Genomic DNA, 20,118 nt, shown 5'->3' with positions numbered 1-20,118 from the left:
ATATAATCAGTAAGATTTTACAGGGTGTGAATTCAGAAATTTCAACACACCCCAGGGTAAACTGCTCACAACAGGAGGTGATGAGCACTTTTTATTTTTCCCTTCCCCTCTGCAAGGTCCCAACTCTCACCTGGGGAGATTAGGTTTAGGGTTTCTTCTGTATGCCAGTAATGTACAAGACTTCGGGACAGATGGAAAACTGACATCTGAGAGGATCAATTTACGTCTTGATGTTATTTAGAAGTGGATGCAGTTTAATAAGCTTAAATTAAAACCAGGATAAACAGAGTTCCTGGCATTTGGGAAGCCTGAAGCTGTTGCATCTGACTTTTCATTGTATATGAACAGAATTGCTCTTCTATTTAAGGCAAGAGGTCAGGAATCTCTTTCTATTCACACATTACCAGGGACTCCACTGTGTTCTATCACTTGCAGCTACCGGTACTTAAAAAAAAACAAACCCAAAAAACACAACCAACAATGACAAGGGTGTTCCCAAATATATATACACACAACATACTTCAAAACAAATTACTGCACATCTAGTACTGTTGTATATATATTTGGGAACACCCTTGTCATTGTTGGTTGTGTAAGTGAGGGAGGCGGGAGGGAGGGTTGGGGTGAGTTGTTAAAAGGTGTTATGAGCTTGTAATATCTTGATATGGTGTTGTATTTTTGTAAATGTTTAACACCAATAAAAATGTTTATACAAAAAAAAAAACCAAACAAACAGGGAAGCCCCGGTTTTGTAGCAAGAATCTGGATACAATACATGCCACTATTGTATCTAGGCAGAACTACTGCAACATTTAACATTTTTATAGGTTGACATTCATTGGGAACATCATATCGGTTTAAATGGAACATTAAAGTAGCTTAACAAGGCTTTACAATAAACTGAGATTAAATAATAAGATAACTTGGAAGGTTATAATGAGAAAACATTGTATATGTGAAACTTAACAGGGTAATAAATAATCTAATAATTTCTAGTATCTATACAAATTATCTAATATAATTAGATAAAGTTAGATTTGCACGTGGGCCTGCCTGGCAAATGCTAAAGCAGCTGCAAATAGTGGGCTGTGGCATTAGGTGCATATCATTTTTGAAGCATTTTCATTGGCTCTTTTCAAAACAGAATCCAATTTAACTGTGTTCAGCCTTAAAACCATGAATGGTGGTGGCCCAGTTTATTTGCAGGATCATCTTACTTATTTTCCAGTTCAGCCTTTCAGGCCTACACAGTACAGTGCACTCCAACAGTGCGCACTGTTAGCCTGCTCTTGGACGTGCGTTTTCCCTTACCCCTTATTCAGTAAGGGGAGGAAAACGCGCATCCAACCCGCGGCACCTAATAGTGCCCTCAACATGCAACAAGCGCCCCCGCGGCTGTCGGGCTGAAAACCAGACGCTCAATTTTGCCGGCGTCCGGTTTCTGAGCCTGTGACTGTCAGCGGGCTCGAGAACAGACGCCGGCAAAATTGAGCGTCGGCTATCAAACCCGCTGACAGCCGTCGCTCCTGTCAAAAAGGAGGCGCTAGGGCAAAAGGAGGCGCTAGGGCAAAAGGAGGCGCTAGTGTCCCCAGCGCCTCCTTTTGCCCGTTTTTACTACCGGGCCTAATTTAAATACTGAATTGTGTGCGCCGGGAGAGCAGGCGTTCGCCCGCTCTCCCGCGGACTTTACTGTATCGGCCTGTTTGTGATCTCAGGAAGACTCCTTGTTGGAAGTTCCTTCAGTGAAGGAGATTAGGTGCACCCTCAACCATAACAGGGTATTTTCCTTGTGGTGCAACTTGTTTGGAACAAGTTACTGTGATTTGCGGTCTGTGATGCAGTACCTCGCTTTTCAGAAGCAGCTTAAAATTTGGTTATTCCAGACCATTTATGACTTTTTGTTTTTCTTTTACCAGGATTTTCTTTTTCTTGATCAGGGTTTCCTTAATCAACTCTGAGTTTTTGGTTTGTTTTTTTTTAAATAATTGTTAGGGATGTGCAGGTCAAAGAAATTAATTTTGGTTTGTTTTTTCATTTTGCAGGGGGGGGGGGAGGAGGCGAGAGGGGGGGGGGGATTTTCCTATTTGTTTAATGTTTATTTAGGTTTAGTCCCAAAACAAACATGAAAAAGAACAAAAAGCAGCTAACCAAGACCTCAAGGCCCTCCACAATCTCCTCCCACCCCTGAAGATGGCGGCAGGGCTCTAGCATATCTGGCTGGGCTAAGCTGAGCCCAGCCGAGGTCTCCCCAGGCCCAGACGACTCCCCCTCTCCCCGGAAAGTTTGCCCAGTTCCTTTCTGGCTTCCACTTAACCCTTATGTGGGGGCCAGACTGTGAAGAAATGGGCATCGCTTCTGCCCCCTTTGCAAGTCCTTTAAAAACGGTGCCGGAAACTGCAGAGAGGCAAAAACAAAAAAAGCATCTCTGCCTTTTTCTTCATAGTTAAACCCCACAGAAGGGGTCAACAATGCCTGTTAAGTCTGATTTAGTGCCTCTACCAACGGTTTCTGATGAAGTGTCTTTGGGAGATGTATGGGCTCTGGTCTATTTATTTATTTATTTAAAATCTTTTCTGTACCGTCGTTCAGTAATATACCGTCACAACGGTTTACATGGAAGCACATATAGTAAATTGTATATGTATCTGTTCCTATTATTGGTAATGGAGGTGCCTTTTAAGCTCGGTAACAGTTTCATAATAATGGCTAATTGTTCAATGTTGTCTAATCTGTCCTTTAACTACAATAAAAACTGTTAGATTATACATTCAAGTTAAAAGGTGCAATAAACAAACCGAAACATACATACATATAATGTGCTATATGAAGATTGTGTGTGTACAGCTTTCAGAGTTTCTCTATGAGGGCTTTGTTGACAGATCTCAGGTTTCTTTTGCCAGTCAGAATTCTTGCGGCTGAGTTTTGGAGTGGTCTTATTGTCGTGTATGGTAATCCTAATAGAAGGGCATTACAGTAGTCAGTGCTGGCAAATATTAGTGCTTGTAGGACTGTTCAGAAATTTGTTTGATTTAGTAATGGTTTAAGTTTCCTGAGGACCATTAGTTTGGCATATCCTTCTTTGACTTTTAATGATATGTGTTTGAGGCTAAGGTCTGTGTCAATTATTACACCGAGGTTCAATTTTATGATTTTTCTTTTTTTTTTTTTTTTTTAAGCAGTATTAGATAGGGATGTGAATCGTTTTTTGATGATTTAAAATATCGTCCGATATATTTTAAATCGTCAAAAATCGTTAGGGCCACGATACAATACCAATTCCCCCGATTTATCGTCAAAAAATCGTAAATCGGGGGAAGGGGGAGGGCAGGAAAACCGGCACACTGCAGGAGGTCGTTCAGCGGGGGTTCCGGACCCCGGCTGAACGACCTCCTGCAGTCGATCTCCTGCCGGCTCCATTTTCCGTACGGAAAACGATTCGCGGCAGGAGATCGCTCCCGGACCCCCGCTGGACCCCCAGGGACTTTTGGCCAGCTTGGGGGGGCCTCCTGACCCCCCACAAGACTTGCCAAAAGTCCAGCGGGGGTCCGGAACGACCTCCTGCAGTCGAATCGTGTTGGTCTATGGCCGCCGGCTGAAGACAACACGATTCAATTGCAGGAGGCTGTTCCGGACCGCCGCTGGACCCCCAGGTAATTTAAGGCATTTGGGGGGGGGGGTTCGGGAGGGTGGGGGATGGGTTTTAGGGGGTTTTAGTGTGCCGGTTCACGATTTTAACGATACTCTAAACACCCAAACGGCGACGATACGATTCCCTCCCCCTCCCAGCCGAAATCGATCGTTAAGACGATCGAGGACACGATTCACATCTCTAGTATTGGATGACCATGTTTTTTCGTTCTAGATGGAGGAATTCAGTTTTTTCTTTGTTAATGACTAGCTCCATTTGGTTTAGTAGCTGTTTAATAATATCAAGGTACATGATTGCTAGGTTTAGTGTTTTTTCCAGTAATATTTAATTTATTTATTTTATATATTGTTTTTATATTTATTGTTTTTATATACCGACATTCGATCACATTGTACCCGAGGCAATGGAGGGTAAAGTGACTTGCCCAAGGCCAGCAAGGAGCGACAGCAGGACTCGAACCCTGGTCTCCTGGTTCACAGGACACTGCTCTAACCACTAGGCTATTTCTCCTCCCTATTTGAATATCATCGGCATATATGTAGTGTATGATACCCAGGACTGATGAAGCAGGAGGGTAGGTGATCTAAGAGCGCCGTGTAGGCAAATGGTGGATTAGACACCAAATATAGTCCAAAATTTCTTTATTTTGATGGAGACGCATTCATTGCAGCAAGTTTGAGGAATAACGGTTTGTGGCTTACAAATGTTTTTGGAGCGATCTATGCCCCTTAAAATCGGCAACGTGGTTTGTAGTACTTTGCACTTTGTTATCTGTCTCTTTAAAATCGGCATCTCATGTTTGTAGTACTTTGCACCTTTGGGGATTAAGGTCCCTCTAATTGTAAGGGATTGTTACAAGTCAATTTCACTAAATGATTCATTTTGCTGGTATTTTTAGGTTCAGGTAGAATTTTGAGCAGTAATCTTGCTACGAGCAAAAATCAAGATTTTGGCAGTAAGTTATATCAGCTTATACAAACCTTAAATTTATTCTTTATCTAATTAATTCCTTACAAAATATGAAAAAGTCATTAAGTTTCTTCACTGCACATTTCATAGTAACCAACAGTAATATTTCTTGTAATTCATCAAGTATTGTCACAATACATATAGTTATATACACAGCACTGGTGGTCACACCTTGATACAATGTATCAAAAATATGTCTTCATGAGTGCTAAGAGTTTAGGATTAGTATAACATCATTAAAGTTTGCTTTTATTTTAATTTCACTTCTATGTGGACTGTAAAAATATTGCATGAATGTAAAAGTGTTATGATTCATATGTTTACATTATTTACATTTTAAGTTTCAGACACTTGAATTCCGATATATAAATATATTGAATATTGAATTCATAAATATCTACATACAGGTAATAATTATTTTTTACACGAATATGATTTCTTAAAAACAATAGATCTGTGGTCATGTTTGATTTGTATGCTGATTGATATGTTATAATTGTTTTTAGCCCCTGAGGCAGCCCCGTTGGGGCGAAACTCGGCCTGAGTCGGGCAAAGTATAAAATCTGTGTCTCCATCAAAATAAAGAAATTTTGGACTATATTTGGTGTCTAATCCACCATTTGCCTACACGTGTATGATACCCAGGCCAGCTAGGAGATGGCACAATGGAAGTAGGTGGATATTAAAGAGTGTGGCAGCGAGTGCTGATCCTTGTGGTACTCCAGTTACTAGATTTATTTTTTCTGACAACATGTTTTTGATTTGAACTTGATAATATCTGTTACTTAGGTATGATCTGAACCAGGCTTTATTTTTTTCCTTTAATCCAATTTCGTCAAGTCTCTTTAGCAGTATGCCATGATTTACTGTGACAAAGGCAGAAGATAGGATGTAATGTTTACCATTGTCAAAACCTCTCATTATGTTAGTCAATGAGAGTGGTAAGGTCTCTGTGCTGTAATGTTTGCGAAATCCGTGCTGTGAGGGGGTACAGTATATTATTGTTTTCTAGGTGTTCAGCTAGTTTTTGAACGTTTTTTCCTATTAATTTTGCTATTAGTGGAAGATTTGAGACTGGTCTGTAGTTACTAAGTATAATGATTTTTTCTTTATTATTGGTTTAATTATTGCTCCTTTCAGGTTATCTGGTAGGGATCCTTCCTCTAAGGATAGGTTTATGATCTTTGTTAATGTGGGGGAGACTATGTTTGCTAATTTTTTTATGTCGTTTGTTGGTAGGGTGTCAATTATATGTGGGGCTGGGTTTATCTTTTTTAAAATGGCTTCTACTTCAGGTTCTGTTGTTTCCTTAAATTTGGACCAATGTGCACCGTCTCTTTTGTGCATTTTAATTTCTTGTTTTGTTGTATTTGGAATTTTGGTTTTTAGGTTTCTAATTGTGTCATGGAAGAACTGTGCTATTTCGTTACATTTGTTTTCAGGTAAGCCTATGGGAGCTTCTGTTCTATCGTTGGTTAGGTTTTTGGCTATGGTGAATAATGTTCTAGGATTATTTTTTCAATTTTGGAGTTTTTGAGTCAAGGATTATTTGCTTGTAGTAGGCTAGGTGTTTTCTGTATCTAGTTAGGTTTTCATTTGTTTTGTGTTTTTTCCAATCTTTCTTTTTTTCTCAGATTTTGCTTGGTTTCTTTTATCTTTTGGTTGTACCATGTTTCCCAGATGAAGGCTTCACTTACCAGCTGTGTATCCCAATTGTGTGAATTTTCTTCGACCTATTCTAAACTGTCTACACTTGACATTGTTTAAACATTATGAAGGGATTAAGAAATATGAGATGAACATTCAGCCATCCATATAGTGAATGCTGCACGTGTCCAAGATGATCTTTATATAACAAAATTGGGATCTTGAAGAATATTACCAGAAGATAGAATCTGCGTTTAATATAAAATTTCCCTAAATCAATTACTATGTCACTATGTGAAATGATGAAAAAATAAATACTTTTTTTTTAAGTATCCATCAGAGGCCTTTCCACCAGTACTTGACCTTTGGGTAGGAAGAAGGCAAGTAAGGAGGGATGAGGGTCATCTACTTTACCTATGGATATACTGGATTTAACTGGTTTTCTGGAATCCTCAATGCAAACTGGTAAAGCAACACACTTCTTGTAACAATTGCATTAGAACCAGATAGGGATTGGGCCATTGAGCCTTTGTTATAAAGATGCTTTGTTCTACAGTACCAAAGTCAGGGTTTCTCCAGATTTGTGTAGATGAAATCAAGAGAAACAAAATTTTATTATTATTTTTTTTTTTATTTAAGACCACATTTAGTCGAAATGGGTGCAAGGTTTTTTTTTCCTTGAAATTTCCTGCTAAATACATAAATGTATCATCAGTTATGAAGGGGCTTCCTATATGTTAAATTTGTTTTTTTGGGGTTTTTTTGATCCTTCACAGTTCCAAATATTTAATGAGAATAGATTAACACTGTATTAGCCCAGTATCGAATGTCAGTTAAGGATGTGATTTTTTGGGGGAGATTCTATTTTTTTTTTTTACCACTTTTGCTTGATTATATGCTTTATCCTGTTTTGTTATTTCTATGTCCCCCTCCGCCCCCCCAATTTAACTGCAGATGATTTTCTAAAAGGGTTTTTTTTTCCAGTTATTTTAATTTATCTCCACTATTATATATCAGCCTTGAGGAATATTCTGTCAGGATTAAACTGCCTGTTAACATGTTTATATTTCATATAAATAAACAGAAATGTGATGGCAGAAAAAGAATGTATGGCCCCTCTAGTCTGCCCATCCACCCAACTAATTAGTTTTACAAATCCCAAGCTTTCTTGAATTCATATACTGTTTTTGTCGTCACCACCTTCACTTGGAGGCTGTTCCATGAATCTACTACCCTCTCTATAATAAAGAAATATTTCCTAAGATTACTCCTTAGCCTACCTCCTTTCACCCTCATCTCATTCTATAGCCTCTTTTCTGTTGAAATAAGCTTGCCTCCTGTGCATGAAAACCTTGGAGGTATTATGTCATATCTCCCCTACCTTGCCATCCTTTAGGGTATATATGCGTAGATCTTTAAATCTGCCTCTATATGCTTTAAAACAAAGCCCATGATACCTCGCTTTGAACCTCTTGAGTCAGACTTAAGTTTCTCACCTGGAAAGTGTTACTTGTAGCTGCCACTTTGGCTTGCCACATAAGGGAATTGCAGGCATTGTATCCCAATTGCCATACTTGCACTTTTTCACTACAGGGTAATTCTTCCACATTAACAACAAAAAATGTGCTGCCTGCTTTCTGCAACCTCACATGCACGGAGGTGAGAGCTCTTCACTCCTTGGACTGCAAGAGAGCCTTAGCATATTACTTGTGAATGACAACCTCAACATTGCATATAGGGAAAAATAACCCTTGCTGTAGTTACACGATGTTAGGTTCCATATTAGGAGCTACCACCAAGGAAAAAGATCTAGGGATCATAGTGGATAATACTTTAAAATCATCGGCTCAGTGTGCTGCAGCAGTCAAAAAAGCAAACAAAATATTAGGAATTATTAGGAAGGGAATGGTTAAGACGGAAAATGTCATAATGCCTCTGTATCCCTCCATGGTGAGACCGCACCTGGAATACTGTGTATAATTCTGGTCGCCGCATCTCAAAAAAGATATAGTTGCGATGGAGAAGGTACAAAGAAGGGTACCAAAATGATAAAGGGGATGGAACAGCTCCCCTATGAAGAAAGGCTGAAGAGGTTAGGGCTGTTCAGCTTGGAGAAGAGACGGCTGAGGGGGGATATGATAGAGGTCTTTAAGATCATGTGAGGTCTTGAACAAGTAGATGTGAATCGGTTATTTACACTTTCGAATAATAGAAGGACTAGGGGACATTCCATGAAGTTAGCAAGGAGCACATTTAAGACTAACTGGAGAAAATTCTTTCACTAAACGCACAATAAAGCTCTGGAATTTGTTGCCAGAGGATGTGGTTAGTGCAGTTAGTGTAGCTGGGTTCAAAAAAGGTTTGGAGGAGAAGTCCATTAACGTTTATTAATGACATTTACTTAGGGAATAGCCACTGCTATTAATTGCATCAGTGGCATGGGATCTTCTTAGTGTTTGGGTAATTGCCAGGTTCTTGTGGCCTGGTTTGGCTTCTGTTGGAAACAGGATGCTGGGCTTGATGGACCCTTGGTCTGACCCAGCATGGCAATTTCTTATGTTCTCAGTTCTTTGTGTCCTTTGATCCTAATAGATTGGGACAAGCTGTTACCAAAAGAACTAATGTCTAATTAGCCAGTGGACTGTATAGCACACTGTTATGCACAGACTTGCTTGCAGATTAGACTCTGGGAAGGCTCATCAAGTGAGAGCCATGGTGACTTCAGAGGCTCATCTAACAGCCACCTCCACTGAAGATATTTACAAAGCTGTTACTTTGTTATTAATTCATACCTTCAAGTCCCCCTACTATCTCAACATGTCTCAAAGGGACAGTAGTTTGGAAAAGCAGTTTTGGACTGTGTATTCACCCAATAGTCCACTCGCCATTGGTGGCATCCATGTTGCTTATTTCAGTAGCTGCTCTGCACTGCAACCCTCAACTTGACCACCGGATGCTTAATGGTTAATTCATGCCTGCTGACTGACGGAGAAAGCAAGTTTTGCTTATTTCTAGACAGGAATCTCCATAGGTAGCCATACTTAATGCCTACCCATCTTCCTGGAGGTTGTCTACTTCACTAAAGTGTAAGCTCCTCGGAGACTGAGGGACTTGCGATGCAGCGCACATGTGCAGGGACTTTGTGCATGCTCAGTAAAGTCTTGTTGAGTTCTGAGAGCTGGGTCCATGTCATCTGACAGCGGCAACATCACCTACAGATAATGGCTAATTTTCCCACTGTTAATGGAGAAACTTGCTTTCCCTTTTCTCCTTATTGGTCTGAAAGGAAAAGCATATGGAATTCCAAAGAAAATGTTAAATCCCCAGTCCTGCTGCAAGGGCTGGTGTGAGGACTACCTGTCAATGCATGAAGAAAGAGTGGGTCTTTGGTTAACTGCCATTTGGAGGGGTTTTTAACATCCTAAAATAAGATGGCAGTAATTAACTTCTAAAAAGAAAATTATTACTTACCAGCTAATTTTCGTTCCTGTAGTACCATGGATCAGTCCAGACAGTGGGTTATGTCCCCAATCCAGCAGATGGAGTCAGTCAAAGCTTCGAGGGGGCGTCACCATGAGTACTACTACCCCCTCTGCAGGAGTTCAGTATCGAGTATATCAAAGCCCGAGTAAACAAAGAACCCCCAATTTGGATCAAGTTTAAAGTAACGGCAACAACAGCCGCAGAACGTAAACAACAAAACCCGTGCCCGTCCCACCAACGGGTGGGAGGTCGGGAGGTCAGCGTGCCAACCCCAAACGTAACTGTGACAAACAGGGAAAACTGAGAAATCGTGAGAGACAGAAAGCACCATCGTCCCATAGAGGAAAACAGTCAAGCAGGAATTAGAACCCAAATGCGGTGGGCGTCTGGACTGATCCATGGTACTACAGGAACGAAAATTAGCTGGTAAGTAATAATTTTCTTTTCCCTGTACGTACCTGGATCAGTCCAGACAGTGGGATGTACCCAAGCTTCCCTAAACCGGGTGGGGTCCTGCGAGACCTGCTCGTAGCACCTGCTCCCCAAAGTGTCCGAAGACCGAAGAAGCGAGGTGTAGACGATAGTGTCTCGAGAACGTGTGTAACGATTTCCAGGTGGCCGCTCTACAAATTTCTTGAGAGGAGACCGAGCGAGTCTCCGCCCAAGAGGCCGCCTGAGCTCGTGTCGAATGCGCCACAATACCGGGTGGGGGAGTCCGCCCCACCCCAATGTAGGAAGCGGCAATGCCGGCCTTCAGCCATCTGGCAATGGTCGTCTTCGAGGCCTGAGACCCCTTCTTAGGACCGGACCAAAGTACGAAGAGATGGTCAGAAGTCCGGAAATCATTCGTAGCCTCCAGATAGAGACGCAGAGTGCGCTTGACATCCAAGAGTCGGAGAGACTTCGGCTCAGAAGAAGAGAAGGACGGCAGTTCCACCGTCTGATTCACATGGAACGCGGACACCACCTTCGGAAGAAAGGAGGGAACAGTGCGAATCGAAACCCCGGAGTCCGAGAAACGGAGATAGGGCTCTCTGCACGACAGGGCCTGCAGTTCCAAGATGCGACGAGCAGAGCAGATAGCCACCAGAAACACCGTCTTAAGCGTGAGATCCTTAAGCGTCGCATTCCGCAGTGGTTCAAACGGAGGTCCCGACATGGCCCGTAGCACGAGGTTGAGACTCCAGGAGGGACAAGGAGTCCGCAACGGCGGTCGCAAGTGCTTGACACCCTTGAGAAAACGATGGATGTCCGGGTGTTGCATCAGAGAACCCCCGTCCCGCAGGAGCGAACCAAGGGTGGCCACCTGGACCCGGAGTGAGTTGTAGGCAAGCCCTTTGTCCACCCCCGCTTGCAGAAACTGAAGGATCTGGGGAACCGAAGCCTCCGTGGGACGCGTGTTCAATCCGGCACACCACAGCTCGAACACTTTCCAGACTCGCACGTAGGCCACCGATGTCGAAGCCTTTCGAGAACGCAGCAGCGTTGACACTACCGCCTCCTGGTAGCCCCGACGCCGAAGGCGGTGCCTCTCAAAAGCCAGGCCGCAAGACAGAAGAGTTCTGCCTGGTCGAAAAATACCGGGCCTTGGTGAAGGAGGCGGGGGAGATGTCCCAGACGGATGGGTCCGTCGATCACCAGTTGGAGCAGGTCTGCAAACCAAGGTCGTCTTGGCCACTCCGGAGCGACTAAGATCACAGTTCCCTGGTGGGCCTCCACGCGGCGGAGTAGTCTTCCGACCAGTGGCCACGGCGGGAACGCATATAGCAGCAGGTTGGTCGGCCACGGGAGCACGAGAGCGTCTACGCCCTCCGCCCCTCGCTCTCTCCGGCGGCTGAAGAACCGGGGCGCCTTGGTGTTCCGTGCGGACGCCATGAGATCCAGGTGGGGGGCTCCCCACCACCGGACGAGCAGCTGCAATGCCTCGTCGGAGAGGGACCATTCCCCGGGATCCAGAAGTTGACGGCTGAGGAAATCCGCCTGTACGTTGTCCACTCCCGCGATGTGCGAGGCGGCCAGGCGCTGCTCCGCCCACTGCATCAGCATCTCTGCCTCGAGCGCGACCTGCGGACTGCGGGTGCCGCCCTGTCGGTTGATATAGGCCACCGTCGTCGCGTTGTCCGATAAGATCCTGACCTCCCGGTTCCGAAGGAGCGGCAGGAAGTGCTGGAGCGCTAGTCTGACCGCTCTGGTCTCCAGGCGATTGATGGACCACTTTGATTCCTCCGCGGACCACGTCCCCTGCGTGGCGCTGCGATCGCAGACCGCTCCCCAGCCTACTAGACTGGCGTCGGTGGTAACCACGACCCAATTTGGCAGATCGAGAGACATGCCGCGGGCCAAGTTCTCCGGATCCATCCACCAGGTTAGACTGTTCCTGGCAAACGGCGGCAGGGGGAGGAGCACCTGATAGTCCTGCGAAAGCGGTTTCCACCGGGATAGAAGCGATCTCTGTAGAGGCCTGAGGTGCGCAAATGCCCAAGGGACCATGTCGATGGTGGAACCCATCACCCCCAGGAGCTGCAGATAGTCCCAGGAGGTAGGGACCGATAACGCAGAGAACCGTTGTATGTGTTCCCGCAGGGCCTGCGCCTTGTCCTGACGCAGGAAAACCGCGCCGAGACGGGTGTCGAAGGTCACCCCCAGGAAATCCAAGCGCTGCGAGGGTACCAGGGAGCTCTTGGAGAAGTTCACCACCCATCCCAGGGACTGCAGAAACTCTATGACCCTGGCCACAGCCTCCTGTCCATGGCGAAAAGACTTCGCTCGGATGAGCCAATCGTCCAGGTAAGGATGAACTAGTATCCCCTCCTTCCGCAAGGCAGCCGCTACCACCACCATGATTTTGGTGAAAGTGCGCGGCGCTGTCGCCAGCCCGAACGGGAGAGCCACAAACTGAAAATGTTGATCCAGGATCTTGAACCGTAGGAGACAATGATGCTCCCGGCGAATGGGGATGTGGAGGTAGGCCTCCGTCAGGTCCAAGGAGGCCAAGAATTCCCCCCGATGCACCGCCGCGATCACTGACCGCAGCGTTTCCATGCGGAACCGAACTACCCGGAGTGATTTGTTGACTTCCTTCAAGTCCAGGATGGGGCGGTAGGAGCCGTCCTTCTTTGGAACCACGAAGTAGATGGAATAATGGCCCGAGCCCACCTCTCCGCAGGGCACGGGTGCAATGGCGCCTATCTCCCAAAGCCTGTCCAGGGTCAACTGCACCGCCCTTCGCTTGTCGTCCGAGCCGCAAGGGGAGAATACGAACCGTCCCTTTGGAGCGCGGACAAACTCCAACGCGTAACCTTGTCCGATGGTATCCAAGACCCACTGGTCCGAGGTGATCCGCGCCCACTCCTGGTAGAAGAACGCCAGCCGCCCCCCGATCCTGGGAACGGCGGAGTGGGCGAGCCGAACATCATTGCGAGGACTTGGGAGAGGGCTGTCCACCTGAGGGAGCGGGACGTGCGGGGCGGCGCCCGCGAAAGGAGCGAGACCAGGGTTGAGACCTGGGGGCCGAGGACCTGGCCGCCGCCGGTCTGTAGTTCCGGTAGCGCCGTTGCGCCCTGGCTCTGGTCCGAGAGGACGAAAACGCCCTGGTGGAGCGATATCTGTCTTCCGGCAGGCGATGAACCGCGTTTTCCCCCAGCGACTTGATGATTTGATCCAGATCCTCCCCGAACAGAAACTTGCCCCTGAAAGGCAGGGAGCCCAGACTCGACTTGGAGGACGTGTCCGCCGCCCAGTTGCGGAGCCATAGGAGACGGCGTGCCGCTACCACGGAGGCCATGGTGCGGGCGAGGATTCGAAACAGGTCATAGGAAGCATCGGCTCCATACGCCACCGCAGCTTCCAGCCTATCCGCCTGGTCGGCCTCCCCGGCCGGTAGGACCTGGGAGGTGAGCAGCTGTTGCACCCAGAGGAGGCTGGCCCGCTGTGCCAGCGAACTACACATCACCGCCCGCAACCCTACCGCGGAGACCTCGAAGACCTGCTTGAGGAAGACTTCCAACTTGCGATCTTGGGTGTCCCTTAAGGCCGCTCCCCCCGTCACAGGGATGGTCGTCCTCTTCGTGACCGCTGTCACCGCGGAGTCCACTTTAGGTACCTTGATGAGATCTAGAAAATCTTCCGGCAGCGGATACAGTTTCTCCATGGCCCGGCTGCCCTTAAGAGCAGCTTCCGGGGCATCCCATTCCCTGGTGAGGAGCTGAATGAAAGACTCATGAATGGGAAAAGCCCGAGCTCTCGGCCTCAGGGCTGCCAGGACCGGATCCCCCTTCTTTGAGGAAGTGACCACAGCGGGCGCTAAGGGAGCGGGCGGCTCCGGAGGTGGATCGAGGTCCAACTCCTTGATAATTTGAGGGAGCAGGTCATCCAGCTCTTCCCGCTGGAACAGACGCAGCGTGCGCGGATCATCCCCCTCGGAAGTGGAGTCCCCTTGACCCGGGTCCGCCGGGTCCGATCCAGGGGAAGCTGGCCCTGTGCCCGCTGCCCCCGAGCCTACCGGGAGCCGGGCGCGGGCGGGGGGTAGGGGGGCCCCCACACCCGCCGGAGCAGGGGGGGCCGGGGGAGGTAGCGAGGGCCGCGGTATCTTGATTGGAGGAGGTCCCGTGGGAGCATCGAGTCCCTGCAGATATGCAGTGTGCATCAACAGGATGAATTCCGGGGAAAACCCCGGTCTACCCGAGGGGGTCTCCGAGGGGGGGGCCCCCGGGGACCCCTGCCGGCCTGTCTCCGAGTCCGATTCAGGAAGCAAGAGTGGAGGAGAGCCCTCAGCATCCCCTGCCCCCAGCGCTGCCTGTTCCCCTTCAGCGCGCATAGTATGTAAAATGGCCGCCGTTCCCGCCAGGAATGGGGGAGGGGCCGGCCCACGCCGCCCGGGCAAGCCTGCCAGCCGAGGGAAATCATCAAGAGGCCGCGAGGTGCCTTCCCCCCCGGGGAGGCACCTCGCACAGATGCCCTCCCTCGAAATCTGGGACCCGGGCTCGCCGCAGGCCGAGCAGCGCGCTGGCCGCGGCATCGGAGCCGTCAGGAAGAAGGGAGCCGGCAGGCAAACAGAAAACCACCCGGCACAGCCTCGGGAGGGGGGCCGCGGGAGGGGCCGCCGCTGCGGGGGGGCCCGGACGGCCTGCACAACCCGCCGAAAGCAAGGCGGCACCGCGGGGGGGCCTTCCTGGCCGCGCGACCCGCCGGCGACGATCTCCCTGCCTGCCTCTGCAGCCCACGAGGAGCCGCGAAAATGGCCGCGGGTGAGGGAGGGAGCGCGGAGAGGCCGGTCCTGCTGGCCTCCGCGAGCCCCGATGAAGAAAAGCTGCAAGGCAAAAGCACAAAAACCAAAGACGCTGCACTTACCCCGCTGCAAGGAGAGAAGATGGAGAGAGCAAACAGCCAACACAGAGGGAAGCCACGCCTCCCAATTAGAACCCTCTACCTTTCTTTTTTTTTTTTTTTTTTTTTTTTTTTTTAAAACAAACTTGATCCAAAAAACAGTCAGAGAGAAAACAGATTCAGAAGCATACAAGAAGCACAAGAAATGCCTAAGGTAATCGGGAGCAACCCGGAGTTACTACTCGCATCTGCTGGAGTCAGAAGATACTGAACTCCTGCAGAGGGGGTAGTAGTACTCATGGTGACGCCCCCTCGAAGCTTTGACTGACTCCATCTGCTGGATTGGGGACATAACCCACTGTCTGGACTGATCCAGGTACGTACAGGGAAAGACACTTTTTTCCTTTCAAAACTAGTGCAATGTTATTTTGTCTTACAAAACAAACCTTTTTCCAAATTGAAGAATGGAATATTTTGACATCCAAGAATTAGTTTATCATATGTATATGCCATCATGAGTAACAACTTGTTCAGTGCCTGCGCATGTGTTTTATAAATGCTAAGGAACAATTGCACAAAGACTGGTTCAATAGCCCCAAGTGAGTCATCATATTCCCAATATCTTGCACCACAAATGGAAAACCTGGACCATAAATATGCCAACCTGTTTTCCATTTTATTGCAGCCTGGCTGGTTGTGTGTGTCAAAACTGTCTTAAAGAAGAGCTAATTTAACATTTAAAAAAATATTTTTTAAATCATTCAGCCTGGTGGTAGTGCTCTGCCATGCAGACCAAGGTTCAATTCCTGGGCTGGCTGGGGATGCTCTGGAAGCAGTATTTACAACCCCCAGGGAGCTCAATGATAGGAATCCACATTAGCTTGTTTCCAGAGGATGCCCTGGTTCATGGCCTCTGGCCAAGGACTGTTACTGCAATGGCTAAGCTACATAAGGAGGGGGGATATAAAAAACTGAGTGAAAAATGCCAGGTAGTTGCAAATGAAGGTTCATGGTACTGTAGTCCAGGAGCAATTGATCTGGAAGTGTTAAGGAAGCAGGAGGGAACTGCTGAGCCAAAATGTAAATATTATTGCAGCTCTGAAAGTGTCTCCATTCTGAATCCTGCTAGTGTATTTCTACTAATGCCAACAATTTTCCCCCTTCCTGTTTTTGGTCTGCAGTTAGGCTTTTATTCTTATTTTGTAATTGTCTCAAGAGTGTAATACCTTTGTAAACTGTAAATTTAAATATATTCTCATACAAATTAGTGTCTAATAGATGCTAAGCCCTATAACCCACTAACAGATTGTTTGACACTTGATCCTTAATTTACATCCAGAAAAAGTGCCTTCTGGAGTGCTGTGTAGCTACACTATTGCCATTTGTCTTGGCTTCCTAAGCACAGTATGTAAGCTTCCATGTTAGATGCAAAACAGATATATGGTTTTCCTTTATTTAGGTGCATTTCATAGTGAATGAAAGCTCCTATCAATTTTGCTGGCATATCTACTGTCCTGTGCTTCAGTAGATTTGCACCCATTTTGGTAAAATAAAATAGTAGGGAAATGGGAAACCAAACTGAGGAGATTCATGTTTGGGGAAACATAAAACAATTATTTCTTTATTTACATTTTGTGTGGGTGCAATTTTCAAAAAGTATTTACCCAGGTAAAATGACTAAAATTGCCCTCCATGTCTACATTTAGCAACATTTAAAAAAGAGGCGTGTTTAGGTCAGAGGAGGAAACTAAAGTGCATACACGGGGTTTTCAATCATGGGGTGTGCTATTTTGTCCCTGTTAAGCCACTGCACATAATAGATGCAAAATATGTGGATGCTTTTAGTGTATTTGATTTTCAATGGGGGGGAACGCAGATTATTTCTTTGAAAACTGGTGCAATATATGGAGGCTAAAAGAGTCAGCACCTAGCACAGTATGGGCCATTGAAAATTGCCCTTTGTAAGTTTCACTGTTCTCAAGGCTGCTTACACCCTGTTGATGTCAGTGCTAGCCCCACCCATTCAGGCAGGGATCATACCCACACCATACATTGCACTGTTTGAGCTTACCAGAGGCTCAATAAAAGTACAGAAACAAGGATCTGAAATGCACTTGCTTTGTGTCATATTGGACATGTGCACTTGAACTTATTTTGTGTTTACCTTGGTAGCCAAAAAACGGCAAAAACTCTTCTGCAGTTACAAAAAGCCAACAGAAGGGAACATGGCATGAAGGCACTTTGCTGATGAAATTTCAAAAATATTAAAATTGTGTATTAAGAAGTTCAGAATTGGATCATTACATGCTTTACCTTACAAGCTAAGTTTTCCCTCTCAAGTGAATAGAGTATGCTGTGCTTTTTTTTGGTTTGTTTTTCCATAAAACCTACCGGTTCCCTTCACCTCCTTGTATAATAGTGCACCACAGGGTGTGCATTATTTATTCTATTCCAAAATAGTGAGAGTAATACAAATTTCTAATAGATTCTATTATTAAAAATTAATGTCCAGGGCAAGGAGCAAGTTGTAATTAACTTCCTCAACTCATAATTTACACACATTGTAAGTCAAAATCCATATTATAACAAAAAAATATATATTTTTTTTAAAAAGCTATTTTAAGTTTCATGGGATCAAATAAGGGATATTAAAAAAAAAAAAGTGGGACATAATTATTAGGAATATGAATGAACCGAAAATGGACTTGCATGAAAATATACAAAAATGATAATATTAGTTTAAAAAAATAAATAAAACTTCCCTCCTGTCTCTGCAGGCCCTCCCAGGGATTCCCTGGGCCCTTCCAATCCCTTCTTGCCTCCCCCCATCCAAAGAGTGCCATGGGGTGGGGAAGAGAGGCATCCTGCTTTGATATTTCTGTGCCAACAGTTAGTCAATGCCTTGCTCTGGGAGTGCCTTCCACAAGGCCTCCATTTTCCAGTCGTGGTGGTGTTGTTGTGCCTGTATGGATATCCTACTGCAACTGGACCAGATGATAGATTCATAATCCAACCCAGGCAGTGATAAACTGAATAGGAATCTGTGATAGACGACATCTAGTGACCACAGATGCAGGTCCTGAAACCTTAGCACGTGGTCTTTTAGGCCCCCGATTTCTCCATTTCCTTTTTTTTCTGGTAGAACTGAAAAGTTCTGTTGAGGGCTGTCAAGGCAACAGCTTGATAAAAAACAAAAATAAAAGCAGAAAACCTAGGCTCATAAAAGAGGCCCAACAACAAATTGTAGACAGATTGGAAACATGTGTGGGTGGTAACTTGGAAGAAGCAAAATCTTTGAGCTCTGACAGCTACGTCCATGTTGGCATCATTGGATGATGTCACCCATATGTAATTGCTACTCATGCCTGCTTATCAACAGAACATGACCTTGAATACTGTGTACAATTCTGGTCACCGCATCTCAAAAAAGATATAATTGCGATGGAGAAGGTACAGAGAAGGGCTACCAAAATGATAAAGGGGATGGGACAGCTCCCCAATGAGGAAAGACTAAAGAGGATAGGACTGTTCAGCTTGGAATACAGATTGCTGAGGGGGGCATATGATAGAGGTGTTTAAATCATGAGAGGTCTAGAATGGGTAAATGTGAATCGGTTATTTACTCTTTCGGATAATAGAGGGACTAGGGGGGCATTCCATGAAGTTAGCATGTAGCACATTTAAAACTAATCAGAGAAAGTTCTTTTAGACAACACACAAACTCTAGAATTTGTTGCCAGGTGGTGTGGTTAGTGCAGTTAGTGTAGTTGGGTTTTAAAAAAAAAAAGTTTGGATACGTTCTTGGAGGAGAAATCCATTACCTGCTATTAATCAAGTTGACTTAGAAAATAGCCACTGCTATTACTAGCATCAGTAGCATGGTATATACTTAGGTTTTGGGTACTTGCCAGGTACTTGTAGCCTGGGGATTGGCCACTGTTGGAAACAGGATGCTGGGCTTGATGAACCCTTGGTCTGACTCAGTATGGCATGTTCTTGTGTTCTCCACCTTCAATTTATTAATATGAAAGTAACAGTCATGGGGAAAGGAACCTGTTCCTTAAACTTCTCTCCCATTCTATATGCTTCAGAGGAAATCATCAACATCTTTTATCCTCTCATTGACATGCAAGTCTGACCTTGCTTCTGTAACTTGCTGCCCTTGATATGAATTACAGGTAACATTCCATTTGCTCTTCCTACATCCTTCTAAAGCAGGGCTTCCCAAAAGACACACATGAGGTAAGTTTGTATTGGAGAAATTACTTACCTGATAATTTTGTTTTCCTTAGTATAGATAGATGGACTCAGGACCAATGGGTTTATGCTCCCCTGCCAGCAGATGGAGATGGAGTCAAGTTTCAAAGTAGACGTCACCCTAGATACACCCCTGCAGTGACCTCAGCCCTTCAGTATTCTATTCAAAAGCCACTGTGGACATACTATCGAAAAACCTTGATTAAAAACGGATAACTGTAACTGTACTCAAACAAACACTGAACCCCAGTAAGCTTATAGATGTCCTGATCTAGGGACTGAATGACTGCTTATCTGTAATCTCTTGGAATCTATATCCACTCCATGGGCGAATCCTTGGCACTGTTCTTGGGCAGCTGTGGGCGGGATGTTGAGTCCATCTGTCTACACTAAGTAAAACGAAATTATCAGGTAAGTAATTTCTCTATTTCCTAGCATGTAGCCAAATGGACTCAGGACCAATGGGATGTACAAAAGCTACTCCCAATTGGGGCGGGAGACCGCCCGCGATCTGGTTAACACAGCCCTTGCAAAGGCTGAATCCTCCCGGGCCTGAACGGCCAGGCGATAGAACCTGGAGGTGGTGTGCAAGGAGGACCACGTTGCCGCTCAGCAGATGTCGACAGGAGACAGCAATCTAGCTTCCGCCCAGGAGACTGCCTGAGCCCTAGTGGAATGAGCTTTAACCTGAAGGGGTAATGGCTTTCCTGCCTCCACATAGGCTCCTTAATCCAGCGAGCTATAGTAGCCGCGAAGCTGGTTCGCCCTGCTTCCTTCCACCGTGAAGA

General features: G+C 45.9%; 1 protein-coding gene across 5 annotated transcripts in view; it reads right to left on the bottom strand.

Annotated features, from left to right (window-relative positions):
• Positions 1-20,118, bottom strand: part of SMG7 (SMG7 nonsense mediated mRNA decay factor) — a 169,485-nt gene that overhangs the window by 69,772 nt on the left and 79,595 nt on the right. The gene's annotated exons all lie outside the window — the stretch shown is intronic.

This window comes from Rhinatrema bivittatum, chromosome 10 (genome assembly GCF_901001135.1).
Source record: "Rhinatrema bivittatum chromosome 10, aRhiBiv1.1, whole genome shotgun sequence".
Lineage (NCBI taxonomy): Eukaryota > Metazoa > Chordata > Amphibia > Gymnophiona > Rhinatrematidae > Rhinatrema > Rhinatrema bivittatum.
The sequence above is the reverse complement of the archived record's forward strand: the minus strand, read 5'-3'. Positions and strand labels throughout refer to the sequence as shown.